The following is a 12856-nucleotide window of genomic DNA, read 5'->3' as shown; positions in this document are numbered from 1 at the left end:
AGTCTCTCACTCTGGTGCTGGGGGGAGTGTTTATCTAGTCTCTCACCCGGTGCAGGGTGCAGGGGGTTGGAGTGTTGGTTCAGGCAAATGCAACTAGATTATTTTCGGATCTCTGGTCAGCATGGACAAGATGGACCAAAGGATCTGTTTCCGTGCTGTACAACTCTATGACTGTTTGTTTAAAGGTCCTACAAAGCTCCAGCTAAAAATGAAAGGGGGTGTTCTGGTGCCTAGCTGACAATCCATCCTTGGCCAATAGCTAAGTCAGTTTTGGTGGTGACTGAAATCACTAACCGTTGGATCTTGCTGTGCACATTATGGTTGTAGCACCTGGCTATTGTGTTCTGGGAGGGTAGCAGGGAGTTGCAAGCCACAGCTGTTCTCTGGGAGATGTGACACTCCAGACTTCCCCCATCTGCCTATGACCACTGTCTGACTGCATGGGATTCACCAGGGAATAAGGAAGGAATGGAATCTTTGGGGGTCCTTTGGGAACACACTGTCATCAGTGAAGCTGTGAACATAAGAGGTACAGTTAGTAAGTTTGCAGATGACACCAAAATTGGAGGTGTAGTGGGACAGCGAAGAGGGTTACCTCAGATTACAACAGGATCTTGATCAGATGGGCCAATGGGCTGAGAAGTGGCAGATGGAGTTTAATTTAGATAAATACAAGGTGCTGCATTTTGGGAAAGCAAATCTTAGCAGGACTTATACACTTAATTGTAAGGTTTTAGGGAGTGTTGCTGAACAAAGAGACCTTGGAGTGCAGGTTCATAGTTCCTTGCAAGTGGAGTCGCAGTTAAATAGAATAATGAAAGCGTTTGGTATGCTTTCCTTTATTGGCCAGAGTATTGAGTACAGGAGTTAGGAGGTCATGATGCAACTGTACAGGACATTGGTCAGGCCACTGTTGGACTACTGCATGCAATTCTGTTCTCCTTCCTATCGGAAAGATGCTGTGAAACTTGAAAGGGTTCAGAAAAGATTTATAAGGAAGTTGCAAGGTTGGAGATTTGAACTATAGGGTTGAAAAGGCTAGGGCTGTTTTCCCTGGACCATTGGAAGCTGCGGGGTGACCTTATAGAGGTTTATAAAATCATGAGGCGCATGGATAGGATAAATAGACAAAGTCTTTTCACTGGGATGGGGGAATCGGGAACTAGAGGGCATAGGTTTAGGATGAGAGAGAAAAGATGTAAAAGAGACCTAAGGGACGTTTTCATGCAGAAGGTGGTGCGTGTATGGAATGAACAGCCAGAGGAAGTGGCAGAGGCTGGTACAATTGTCAACATTTAAAAGGCATTTGGATGGGTATATGAATAGGAAGGGTTTGGAGGGATGTGGGCCGGGTGCTGGCAGGTGGGACTAGATTGGGTTGAGATATCTGGTTGGCATGGACAGGTTGGACCGAAGGGTCTGTTTCCGTGCTGTACATCTCTATGACTCTATGACTGTAAGAGGGAGGAGTGAATACTGGGAGGGAGCACCGGGCCATGTATCCAGTGAGTGTGTCCCACTACCCTCTCTGTGTGACCCCCTGCAACAACTGAGGGTCTCTAATCCCCATGGCAATACATCACCGTTCTGATCTAAACAAAAGAGATTCACTCAGCTGATACCTGGGATGAAGGATTGACTTGTATAGAGCAACTAATCTGGTTCGGCCTTTCATCATTAAAGTTGAGAAGAATGAGGGACAATCCTATTGAAACATACAAGATTCTGAGGGTGTTTGACAGAGTCGATGCTGAGAAGACAATTCCACGAGTGGGAAATCTCGAAAGAGGGACATAATTACAGAGTACTGAACTCCCATTTAAAACTGAGATGTGAAGGAATTTCATCTCCCAGAGGGTCATGGATGTCGGAAATGATCCACTGCAGAGAGTTGTGGTGGCTGGATCACTGAGGGTATTTAAAGAGGAGGTAGAGAGATTGTTGAAATATCGGAGAGTTGAGGGCTGTGAGGAGCTGGCACAGAAGAGTTGAAGCCTGGGCCAGATCAGCCCGAAGGTTGAATGATGGGGCAAGTTTAAGGGGCTGAATGGACTTCTCCTGCTCCTGTTATTTTCTTAGATACTGTACTCCCTTTCAGGATTTGAGAATGTTAAATGAGCAAGATGTGACTAAGTAGTTGTTGCTGTCTCGACACTGACTTGACCCACATGACCTCCCAGTGCCTCCATTGCTTTCCTTTAGTCTCTTATTTGAGAAAAAAAAGTGACAGAAGATTGTCAGTCAAACATTGACAAGACTCGCGCTTTGAGTCACTGTGCTGCCTTTGGTTGCTTTGACCACTTCTCATTGGCCCAAGCTGTGCTTTTGGTTTCCTGTTACTCTTTCCCACCACAGGAAGTGGGCAGACACCATGCTCTGCGTTTTGGAGGGAAGTGCAGAGGAACAATCCAGTTGTATGGATTGCAGTGTTTAGCTAAACATAATTTGTTTTCTGTATGACCATGTTCTGTGCTTCTGTCAGGTGTAGTTTTTTTTTTGCCAATTTAGGCCCAAAGCCTGGGACCAGGGGTGAGCATTTGGGGCCTAGTCACCTATTGCCCCTGTGGATAGGTGTCAGAAGGATGAGCCATGACTCCCCCACCCCCCCCCCCCCACCCCCCACCACCACCACCCCATTCACACTGACCCCCCCCCAGCACCTTCTGACCCTCCCTGTTACTCCCCAGGGTCTCTCCTCTGCTCACTGGGAGCCTCCTAATGTCGTATGTAGATTCTGAAGAAGAGGAACTTGCATTTCCTCACAGCCTTTTGTGACCTTACAACATTTTAAAGCCTGTGTGGGTCTGCTGTGCAGTCACTGTTGTAAAACAGGAAAGGCCGCACTGCCTGAGTGTGCCACTGTTTCCCGCTGCATCAAGTTCACCCTGTTTTAATACAGCTGCCCCCTCCCCCACTGTTCGAACCAAGGTTTGATCTAGGGCCAAGTTAACTGATTGTAACCAGAGCATCATTCCAAAGCCATGCCTGACCCATTTCCTTGCACGTTCTGGAGACCCGGGTTCAAATCTTGCCACAGCAGATGGAATTTGAACTCAATAAAAATCTGGAATTAGCAGTCAAATGATGACCATGAATCCATTGTCAATTGTTGGGAAAACCCATCTGGTTCACTAATGTCCTTTAGGGAAGGAATCTGCCATCTTTACCCGGTTTGGCTGAAATGTGCCTCCAGTCCCACAGCAATGTGGTTGACTCTTAACTGTCCTCTGGGTAATTAGGGATGGGCAATAAATACTAGTCTAGACCAGTGACACACTCATCCCGTGAATGATTTTTTTAAAAAGTGACCGCAGGCAGCGGGTACAGATCGACCTGGCCCCGGTGGTGATGGTTTCTATGGTCAAATATCCTGGGCCCACGTTCAGGAACTCTGCTGATGCATGAAGATCAGACACTGAAATGTTGTAGCAGAGGGAGGTGTGTTACCTGAAGCTTTCCACCTTGCACTCATCAGGACAAATACAAGAATGATAAATGTCAGACTCTCACCATCTGGCCTCTGAGGCGGGAGGTACTGGAGGAATGGATGGTGAGACTGGGAGAAGTCAGACCCTGGGAAGATATTGAAGAAGGTATGTATATCAGTGAGAGCAGCTGGTTCTGCATTATTCAAATTAACACTCCCCTCTGGGGGTCAGCTCGCTGAAAAGGGTACTTTTGGACCAATCCAATGTGAATCGTGGAATTGCTGACACTGCCTGCCTCGCCCCCATCATGTTTCCGAGTTAATTGAATCGTTGCTGTTTGCATGTTGAACAGATTGCCAGGGCAACTCTGTTACCTAACCTTTACATTCTGTCCTGCCTTCCCCACACCCCACCCCCACACACACTCACACTCTCGCATACACATACACACACTCTCTCTCTCTCTCACACAGTCTCTCTCTCACGCACACTCTCACACCCTCTCTCTCTCACATACTCTCTCTCTTAACTCTCTCTCTATCCCTCTCACACTCTCTCCCCTCATACTCTCTTCCCTCACACTCTCTCCCCTCACACACTCTCTCACTCTCACTCCCTCAAACACTCTCTCCCTCACACACATTCTCCCTCACACACTCTCCCCTCACACTCTCTCACACTCACTCCCTCAAACACTCTCTCTCCCTCACACACACTCCCTCACACTCTCTCTCCCTCACACACACTCCCTCACACTCTCTCTCCCTCACACACACTCCCTCACACTCTCCCTCACACGCATTCTCTCAAACTCTCTCTATCTCGCACACTGTCTCACAGACACATACTCGCTTGCACATTCTTTCTCACTTTCTCTCACATTCTCTCTCACTCACCCTGTACGTGTCTTTCTCTCTCCCTCTCTCACACACACGCTCTTGAGCCAGGGCGACAAATATCATTCTGGCAGGTGGAACCATTCCCAGCAAATTCCAATATTGTGTCTGATTATCAGATCGAGATTGGAATTTTAAAAACATACCTTCCAGAAACCCTGTAATTTATTCCTGTTCACACAGACTGTCATTTACAAGATCAAAACACAAGCAGCAATTTAAAAAAAACTGAGTTCTGCTCCACAGGGACTGAGAACATTGTTCACATCCTGTTTGTCTTCTGGTGCTGCCTCATTATGGATTAATGAGTGTTTGATTTTCCGTGTTGCTGTTTGGGGTTTAAGATCCAGGAAGTTCCAGATGGGATCATCAGTTCAAAACAGTCTGAGCTCAGACCCCAGTCTTACACTCAGTCAGGAATGTCAAAAGCTCATGGCATCACTCCAACAGCCAGGCCCTCCCTATCCCCTCAGAGTTAACTATGTCCCTGCTTGCTGCTCCCCCTCCACCTCCCCTTCCCTCCCAATCTCCTCACTCCTCCTACCCCCATCTCTCCCACTTCTCTCCCTCTCCCTCGCTCTCCCCCTCTCTCTCTTATCCCCATATCCTCACTCTTCCTGCTTCCCTGTCTTTCTCCTTGCACTCACCTCCTTCCCTCCCTTATTTGTTCACTCACTATTGTTCCCAGCCGTCACCCCTCACTCCCTCACCCATCAGCCCTTCACTTCTAACCCTTCACCCACTCCCCCTCATCCCACATCCCCTCGCTGCCCCCCCATCTTTCCCTTTTTGCCCCTTCCGTCCGTTACTCCCTCTTCATCTGTCTGACTCAGCTTTGGAGCTGGGGCGTTGTGTTTTGAGTTGTGTTGGAGTCCCGCCTTGAACAGAGCTGTCTGTTCTAGTTCCAGGTGACTGTTTAGTTAGTGAATGATTCCTTTGTGTCTCTCTGTGCCAATCCCAGTAACACAGCAACCAAATTAAACCACTGGGTGGCGGGGAGGGTGGGTGGATAGAGAGAGACAGACTCTTGGCAGAATAAATTATTGCCTCAAGACTGCAGGCACTTTGTATTAAATCTCCCCTTCGGTTCAGTGGCTGAATTCTCCAATGGGTGTGGGCCCAAGTCCAGGTCCAATCTCAGTCAAGACTGAATGTGAGAGCAGGTGTGTGCTAAAGTTATGCTTTGGATAGTAAAGGGTCAAACATCCTGCCCCTCATTCCTATCTAGTGACCCCTGTTGGTGTGTGTAAGACAGTTAAAAATCACACAACACCAGTTTATAGTCCATCAGGTTTATTTGGAAGTACAAACGTTTGGAGCGCTGCTCCTTCATCAGGTAGCTCGTGGGGCAGGATCAGAGGACACGGTATTTATTGTAAAAGATCAAAGTGTCAGATAACTAATGCAATGTATTGAACAAACTTAGATTGCTGTTAAGTCTTAATCACTTAGAATGGGTTGCAGGTTTTGATTCATTAATATGTAAATCCCAGAACTTCTTTCAAGTGACATTCCCGAGATAATTTAAGGTTTTATAAAAGAAAAGGTGACACCTCGGCTCAGACAATGCATTAAAGGTATGAGGTGAGAGTCTGTCTATATTCCAATCTTGAGTCAGACTGGTTCTATTTCCAAAGTAGGAATTTATAAAATTGTTGTATGACACTTTGATCTTTTACAATAAATTCTTTGTCCTTTGATCCTATCTCGCTAGTTACCTGATGAAGGAGCAACGCTCCGAAAGCTAGTGCTTCCAAATAAACCTGTGTTGTGTGATTTTTAACTTTGACCACCCCAGTCTAACACTGGCTCCTCCACGTCATGCCTACAGATTGTGTGCTTTTCGAACAAAATACAATGTATCTAGAAATCTGTAAATGTAAATTCACCCCATAGACCTAGATGTGTGTGAGACAGACAGACTGAATGTCTGCGGGACAGGAATATAATATGATGTCACCAGAGTCAAACAGTAACAGAATCAGAATATTTACAGTGCAGGAGGAGGCACTGTGCCTGAACTGCTGTGCTCTTCCAGCACCACTAATCCAGAATTTGGTTTCCAGCATCTGCTGTTATTGTTTTTACCTCGTTGATTTTAACCCTACTGCGAATCCTCTTGCAAGGATGCCTGCCTTGAAGAAGTTTTCCTCCTCTCTCTACAAGAATCTCAGGGAGTCCCTCTCCCACTGCAACTCCCAGGTCATTTCCTCTGCTCTGAAGCTCTTCAACCATGTCGTGACTCTATGCTACTCTCTCCCCACCCCCACCCTCCTCTAGCTTATCTCTCCACGCTTCAGGCTCACTGTCTTTATTCCTGATGAAGGGCTTTTGCCCGAAACGTTGATTTCGCTGCTCGTTGGATGCTGCCTGAACTGCTGTGCTCTTCCAGCACCACTAATCCAGTACTGGTCCAGCATGCCTACCCTAGATCGACAGCAAGCTTTGTGACTGTGTCATTCTCCTGTCTTTCCCTTGTATACCTGTGACATTTTGAATGAAATCCAATTCCCTCCTCAGTTGAACCTCTTTCCACCAGGCTCCCAGGCAGCACATTTCAGACTCAAACCACACATGCAAAAAATGAATTTTTTTTTTCTCATCACATTTCTTACATTTATAAATCACTTTAAACCTGTGCCCTCTCATCCTTGATCCTGTTACAAGTGGGAACAGTTTCTCCCCAGCTACACTATCAGGACTCTCAGGATTTTTAAAAATTTTCTCCAATTCAGTTCTTAACCTTCTCCTCTTCAGGGAGAATCATCCCAATGTCTCCAATCTGCCCTCATAACTGAAGTTTCTCATCGCTGGAATTGTTCTCTCAATCTCTTCTACATTCTCTCTAATGTGTTTACTGTAGTGCCCAGAATTGTACACAATACTCTAGCTGAGGTTGAATCAGTGTCTTGTGCAATTTCCAAATCACCTCCATGCTTTGTACTCTGTGACCCTATTAAGAAAGCCAAGGACACTGTGCTCTCTCCATCTGTCTGCCACTTTCAATGATCTGTGCACATTTACACCCAGGACTCTCTGCTCCTGCAACCCCTTTAGAATTGTACCCCCAATTTTATATTGTCTTTCAATGTTTTTCTAACCAAAATGCCTCATACTTATAAGGCCTCACATTTTTTAAATCAACTATTATACATATTTTTAATCAATCTGTTCAGACACATCTCTGGAACAGGTGGGACTTAAATCAAGGCCTCCTGGGTCAGAGTAGGGACACTACCACTAAAGCTTATCCCTGAAGCATTGACTCTCCTGCTCCTCAGATGCTGTCTGACCAGCTGTGCTTTTCCAGCACCACCCTCATGACTCTACCACAAGAACCCCTTGAGTGTGCTTTATATTTTAGTTTGGGCGGGGGGGTGGAGACAGTGAATTTGAACCTGGAGCTTTAGATTGCTAGTCTACCAACAATACCATTAAGCTAACCCTCTTCCCCCTCCTCTAGGTCTGCTTTACAAAAGGCTCAGGTGTTGAGTTCCAGCTGGGTAGACCCTGTTACCATGGGAATCCCAACTCAATCAGCTCCATTGGAAGATTAATCTGTGATTTCCCATAAACATTGTAGGAGGTGATCATGCACAGTAATCTTAATTTAAACTTTATTACTTTTGCCCTTCCTCTGACTCCACCTATTGACTTTCTATTCTCTATACCAGTGTTACCCATCTCTCCAAGTATTTTGTGCAACCTGGTATTCCTCAGTAATATTCTGTCTTGGTTCCCACATCTCTGCTGAGTTTGTTTAAAACACTCCCAACAGCACCTGCAGGACCCTCTGAAAGGTGCTCAGTGCCAGCTCTGTTCAGAGGCAACCAACCAATCCACCTTATACAGGTGCCATCATCTCAGAGCAACTCATAGGAATCGAAAGACCTCCATCTTACCACCTTTCCTGTTTTGCATCCATCTGCCTTACCCTCCTATCCCTGTACTCAGGTATGCCACTGGGAATCATCTAGAGATCCCTGTGGTCTTGTTTGTTTTTTTTAAACCTAGCTAACCTAAATTCTGACTGCAAGACCCCCTTTCCCCTTCAACCCAAATCATTGGCACCAACGTGGACCCCGAATTCTGGCTGTTCATCTTCCCCCAGAATAATGTCCTGCAGTCACTCTGTGGCACCCTAGTCCCTCGCACCAAGGAGGCACCACACCATCCTGGAGTCACATCAATGGCCAGAGAAAGGCCTGTTTATTCCCCATACCACTGAATCCCCAATTACTATCGCTGTTCCTCTTGTCTTGTACAGTCAGTCCACTTGTGCCTCAAACATGGCTCTGTCTGCATTCCCCTGAGCTACTAATACCTTCATTAGCTCTCAAAATGGAACCCCATTTGTGAGCAGGACTCCAGGGAGCTCTTTAGCTATCTGTTCCCTTTCAGCCTGCAGGCTGTGGAGCTGTAGTGTGACCAGCTCTCTGAACATGCATTCCATGTAACTCTCAATCTCACGGATATGCCACTCTAACACCGAAATGGAACTCTGCAGCGGGCCGCACTTCCTGCACACGTCATCGTTTAGGATCTTGGCAGGGTCCATGACTTCCCATGTATGACAGGCCACACATTCCACTTGATTGAGCTGTGCTGCCGAACCTTGAAAGATATAAAGGTATTAAGGGATATGTACCAAAGGCAGGTGAATGGAGTTAGGCCACAGGACAACAATGATCTCAGTGAATGGTGGAGCTGGTTCAAGGGGCTGAATGGCCCACTGCTGTTCCTATATTTCCTTCACATGAACTTTGTTCTACTTTCAATCAGTTGTATTCCTTATTACATTGGTCCTGACTTTCCCTTACTCCTGAATTTACTCAGTACAACTATCTCTTTAAAAACAATTCACTAACAGTTAGTTTCACTTATGTAGCACCTTTACCACAGTAACATGCTCCGAGGTGCTTCACGGATGGGTAATCCATCATGTTTGACATGAGGACAGGTGACCCCAAGCTTGGGCTGACAGGTTTTGATGAGCACCTTAAAGGAGGAGGGAATGAGGGAGTATCTCCTGTGCCTGGATGCAGCCGAGTCTGGGAGTGTCAGACTGGATTTTATGTTCCATATTCTCTTGTGGGATTTGCACTCGGGACTCTCTCAGGAGAGACAGAGTTGTGACTGACACGGATGATGTTCTTGGTAATTTCATTCTGTCGCATCACTGCATCTTTGTTGTGGTAAGTTGCTCTGGTGATTGAAGTGAGACCTCAGGCAAGCTGTTAGTTTTCAGTTCTGCCATTGAGAGGTGAGCTCAATGTTTTGCATAATGTCCAGTCTGTATTGCTGTGACCTGGTGACTGCTGCTTCTGTGGCCCGTCTTGCTCTGATTATCTTTAAGTGAACATCAAGGGGCCATATGTTTAAATAAACTCACCAGGAACTAGGCTGATCTACCTCTCCTCGTAACCCAGCCTCAGAGGCTTTTGTGTCTTCATACACTGGCCCATCTTCAACACAAAACACGACCCAACATGAGATCTTTCCTGAACAGGAATCAGTGATGGACTGGGGACACAAGCTGCACTATATTTCCTGCTCAGGACCTAGCCTTCTCCCAGTCCAAAGCTGCATGGACCATTATGACCAGACCCTGGGCAAGGTTTCCCCAGTTAGTACAGTTTCAGGCAGACATCCTAAATCATTTCAGTCCCACGTGAAGAAGGATGCTTTGGTTCCCCTTCTTTATTGAATCACCCCTCCTTTTGTGGATACCCTCCTCCAAGACCAAATTAACATGCTTTAAAAAGAGCCAAGTTGACCCCATGCTCATGTGTAAACAGAAGAGTGAGTTTGAGTTACCAAGCATAAAAAGCTTAATGGAATACAATCGGACCCAGATGAGAGTCCCAAAGATAAAGTTAAATGTTTACTGACCAGTCTCTCTGGATCATACGTGAAGAGTATGTCATGGCATGTTAGGGCTGAACAGTCAGTTTCAGGGTTGTTAGCTTTCGCAGGTTTATTTGAAATCCTTTGGTTTCTTAATGATGGTGGTTGGCTGGTAGCACACAGGCTGAGGAAGTCCATCTAACCCTGTTTCCTTGGGACTGATTTGTTTGCTGGCTGACTTTCTAGCAGTCAAAGTGAGAGAGGTCTTTTACCCACAATGCAGGGGTGACCAGTGAATGCATCTTTGACCTGCGCAGTACACTGGATTTCAAACCAGGGCTAGGACACACGAACACCTCGTTCACTAGTACACATAGACCAAGGTAGCAGTTGGCTTTCAACCCCCTTTTTATGTATCCCTGATAGGGTAAAACATTTTTAAAAGTGTTCAAATAGTAGTTTTCTGCTGTGGGGGGTGTGGGGGAGATAGTCAGCCCCTCTTTTATCTCTTCCTTTCTCATGTCTCTCTCTCTCTTCCTATTTGATGTTTCCCTGACACTGTGCACTGGGGTCTGAAGGTGGTTGGACCCTGATATGGCTGAGATTGGGTGAGGGTACATTTTTGGACAGCTGATCCCTCCATCCCGGTAATCTCACGGGACAAAGAGACTTTGCTGCCTACCAATCATCTGCAATGTTTTATTTATAACTATAGTCTCTACTTTTACAAAGTTTCTCATTGGTTGTGAAGCTTTCAGCACGGCCAATCCATCTGTCCTAGCCCACAATCAATAGTTCCCTCATCTACCTGTCCCTTTCACATCTCTCTGTCTCCCTCTCTCTCTCTCTCTCTCTCTCTCTGGGCTGCATCTCCACCTATCTACTCACATCTCCTGCAGTTGTCCACTAAATACAGTACTATCTTTTCCTAGCTGTTGTCAGTTCTGATAGAGTGTGACAGGATTTGAAATGTTAATCCTGCTTTCTCTCCACACACACACACTGCCAAACCTGTAATACAGTCACTCCCTCAATCCAAGATTGTAAATAATTCCAACATCCCACTCGTTCCAGTTGCCTTTCTAAAGACAGCCTCGTCACCCTGATTCTCTGCTTCCTGTTGGTTAGTCAAACCTCTATACATGTTAATTACCTCTGTCGTCTCTGCTGGGTTTGACTACCTCACTGTGTTGTTGGGTCCAAACGCAGGATCTCACCAGAACCACAGCCCTCACATCTACATCTTAGTTTTTTTAAAAAACTGCAAGTTGTTACTGAGTTACCATTGGAAGCAAAACCATTCTAAAAGCCAGCATCAGTAAGAAGAGGGATAGAATTACAGTTCAGGAATGAGCATCTTTGGAAACAGCTGTCCATGTGAGACTCGGTGTGAGGAATGTCTGTTTCTGGCACTCACTAGTTACAAAGAAGCCTGTGTCTCTGAACAGTCAATGACATATGGTTGTAGTACAAGGCCCATTAACTCAACGGCTGTAACTGAGGGGTCTCTGTCCCTCAAAGAACAGGGTCCAAACCCCACCCCCTCCCCCCGGTGGAGCCAGTGTGCCGCAGCCTGTCGGGGCGCCCCCTGGTGGAAACAGTGTATCATGGCTGTTGGGGCGCCCCCTGGTGGAGTCAGTGAAGCTCTGCCTGTTCAGCCCAGCCCAGCCCAGCCCACCCCACCCCACCCATTAGTGATGATGGAGCACCTTCAGTGATGACAGCCTGATGCAGATTCTGAAAGCACATGAGAAGCATTTGGCAAGTCATACCAGAGCTGTCCACCTTATTCCACACCTGATATTTTTTTCCAATTCACCAAATATCTAACTACATTTTAAAAGTGCCTATGAAATCTGATTCCAACATCCTTGCTCTATATCTCAACACCCTCACGTGGAAATTATTCTCTGTTTTACCATTGGTTTTATCAATTATTTAAGATCTATTAACATTCTGACTGACCTACTTTCCTGATAAGTCTAGAAGTCAGCTGACCTTCTCAATAAAGTGCTACAGTTGAAATGACTGCCTCTTTGCAGATAAATTTACAGGAACATTAAGATTAGATTACTTACAGTGTGGAAACAGGCCCTTCGGCCCAACACGTCCACACCAACCCTCCGAAGAACAACCCACCCAGACCCATTCCCCTACATTTACCCTTCACCTAACACTACAGGCAATTTAGCATGGCCAATTCATCTAACCTGCATATTTTTTGACTGTGAGAGGAAACCCACTCAGACACAGGGAGAATGTGCAAACTCCACACAGACAGTTGCCTGAGGTGGGAATTGAACCCAGGTCTCTGGCACTGTGAGGCAGCAGGGCTAACCACTGTGCCGCCCAACATGTTTTAGCGACATGCATTAAAATGAGTGGAAGATTTCATCCACACAGTTGAAACAAACATATTTCACAGATGCATATTTACAGCATAAATATCACCTATGATTCAGTAAACCAAGGAAGTAAACCAGCAATAATGATCAAAAAGAAATTCAAACATGATTCTTTTTCTTGCCCAATGCACAAAATAATTAAAAATTCACGCTGTCCAAATATCGCAATACTAATCATGCTTCAGAAATACTTCAGGACTTTGAGAGCTCCTGATGCTGTAAAATACACTTCAAAAGTGAACTTTTTTTTGGCAAATATTGACAGCAAGTATAGGACAGT

General features: G+C 45.9%; 1 protein-coding gene across 1 annotated transcript in view; it reads left to right on the top strand.

The window, feature by feature from the left end:
• Positions 1 to 12856, top strand: part of iqgap1 (IQ motif containing GTPase activating protein 1) — a 120403-nt gene that overhangs the window by 69510 nt on the left and 38037 nt on the right. The gene's annotated exons all lie outside the window — the stretch shown is intronic.

The sequence above is a fragment of the Chiloscyllium punctatum genome, chromosome 33 (genome assembly GCF_047496795.1).
Source record: "Chiloscyllium punctatum isolate Juve2018m chromosome 33, sChiPun1.3, whole genome shotgun sequence".
In the NCBI taxonomy this organism is placed as follows: domain Eukaryota; kingdom Metazoa; phylum Chordata; class Chondrichthyes; order Orectolobiformes; family Hemiscylliidae; genus Chiloscyllium; species Chiloscyllium punctatum.
Note: the sequence above shows the minus strand (reverse complement) of the source record. Positions and strands in the feature narration are given on the sequence as shown.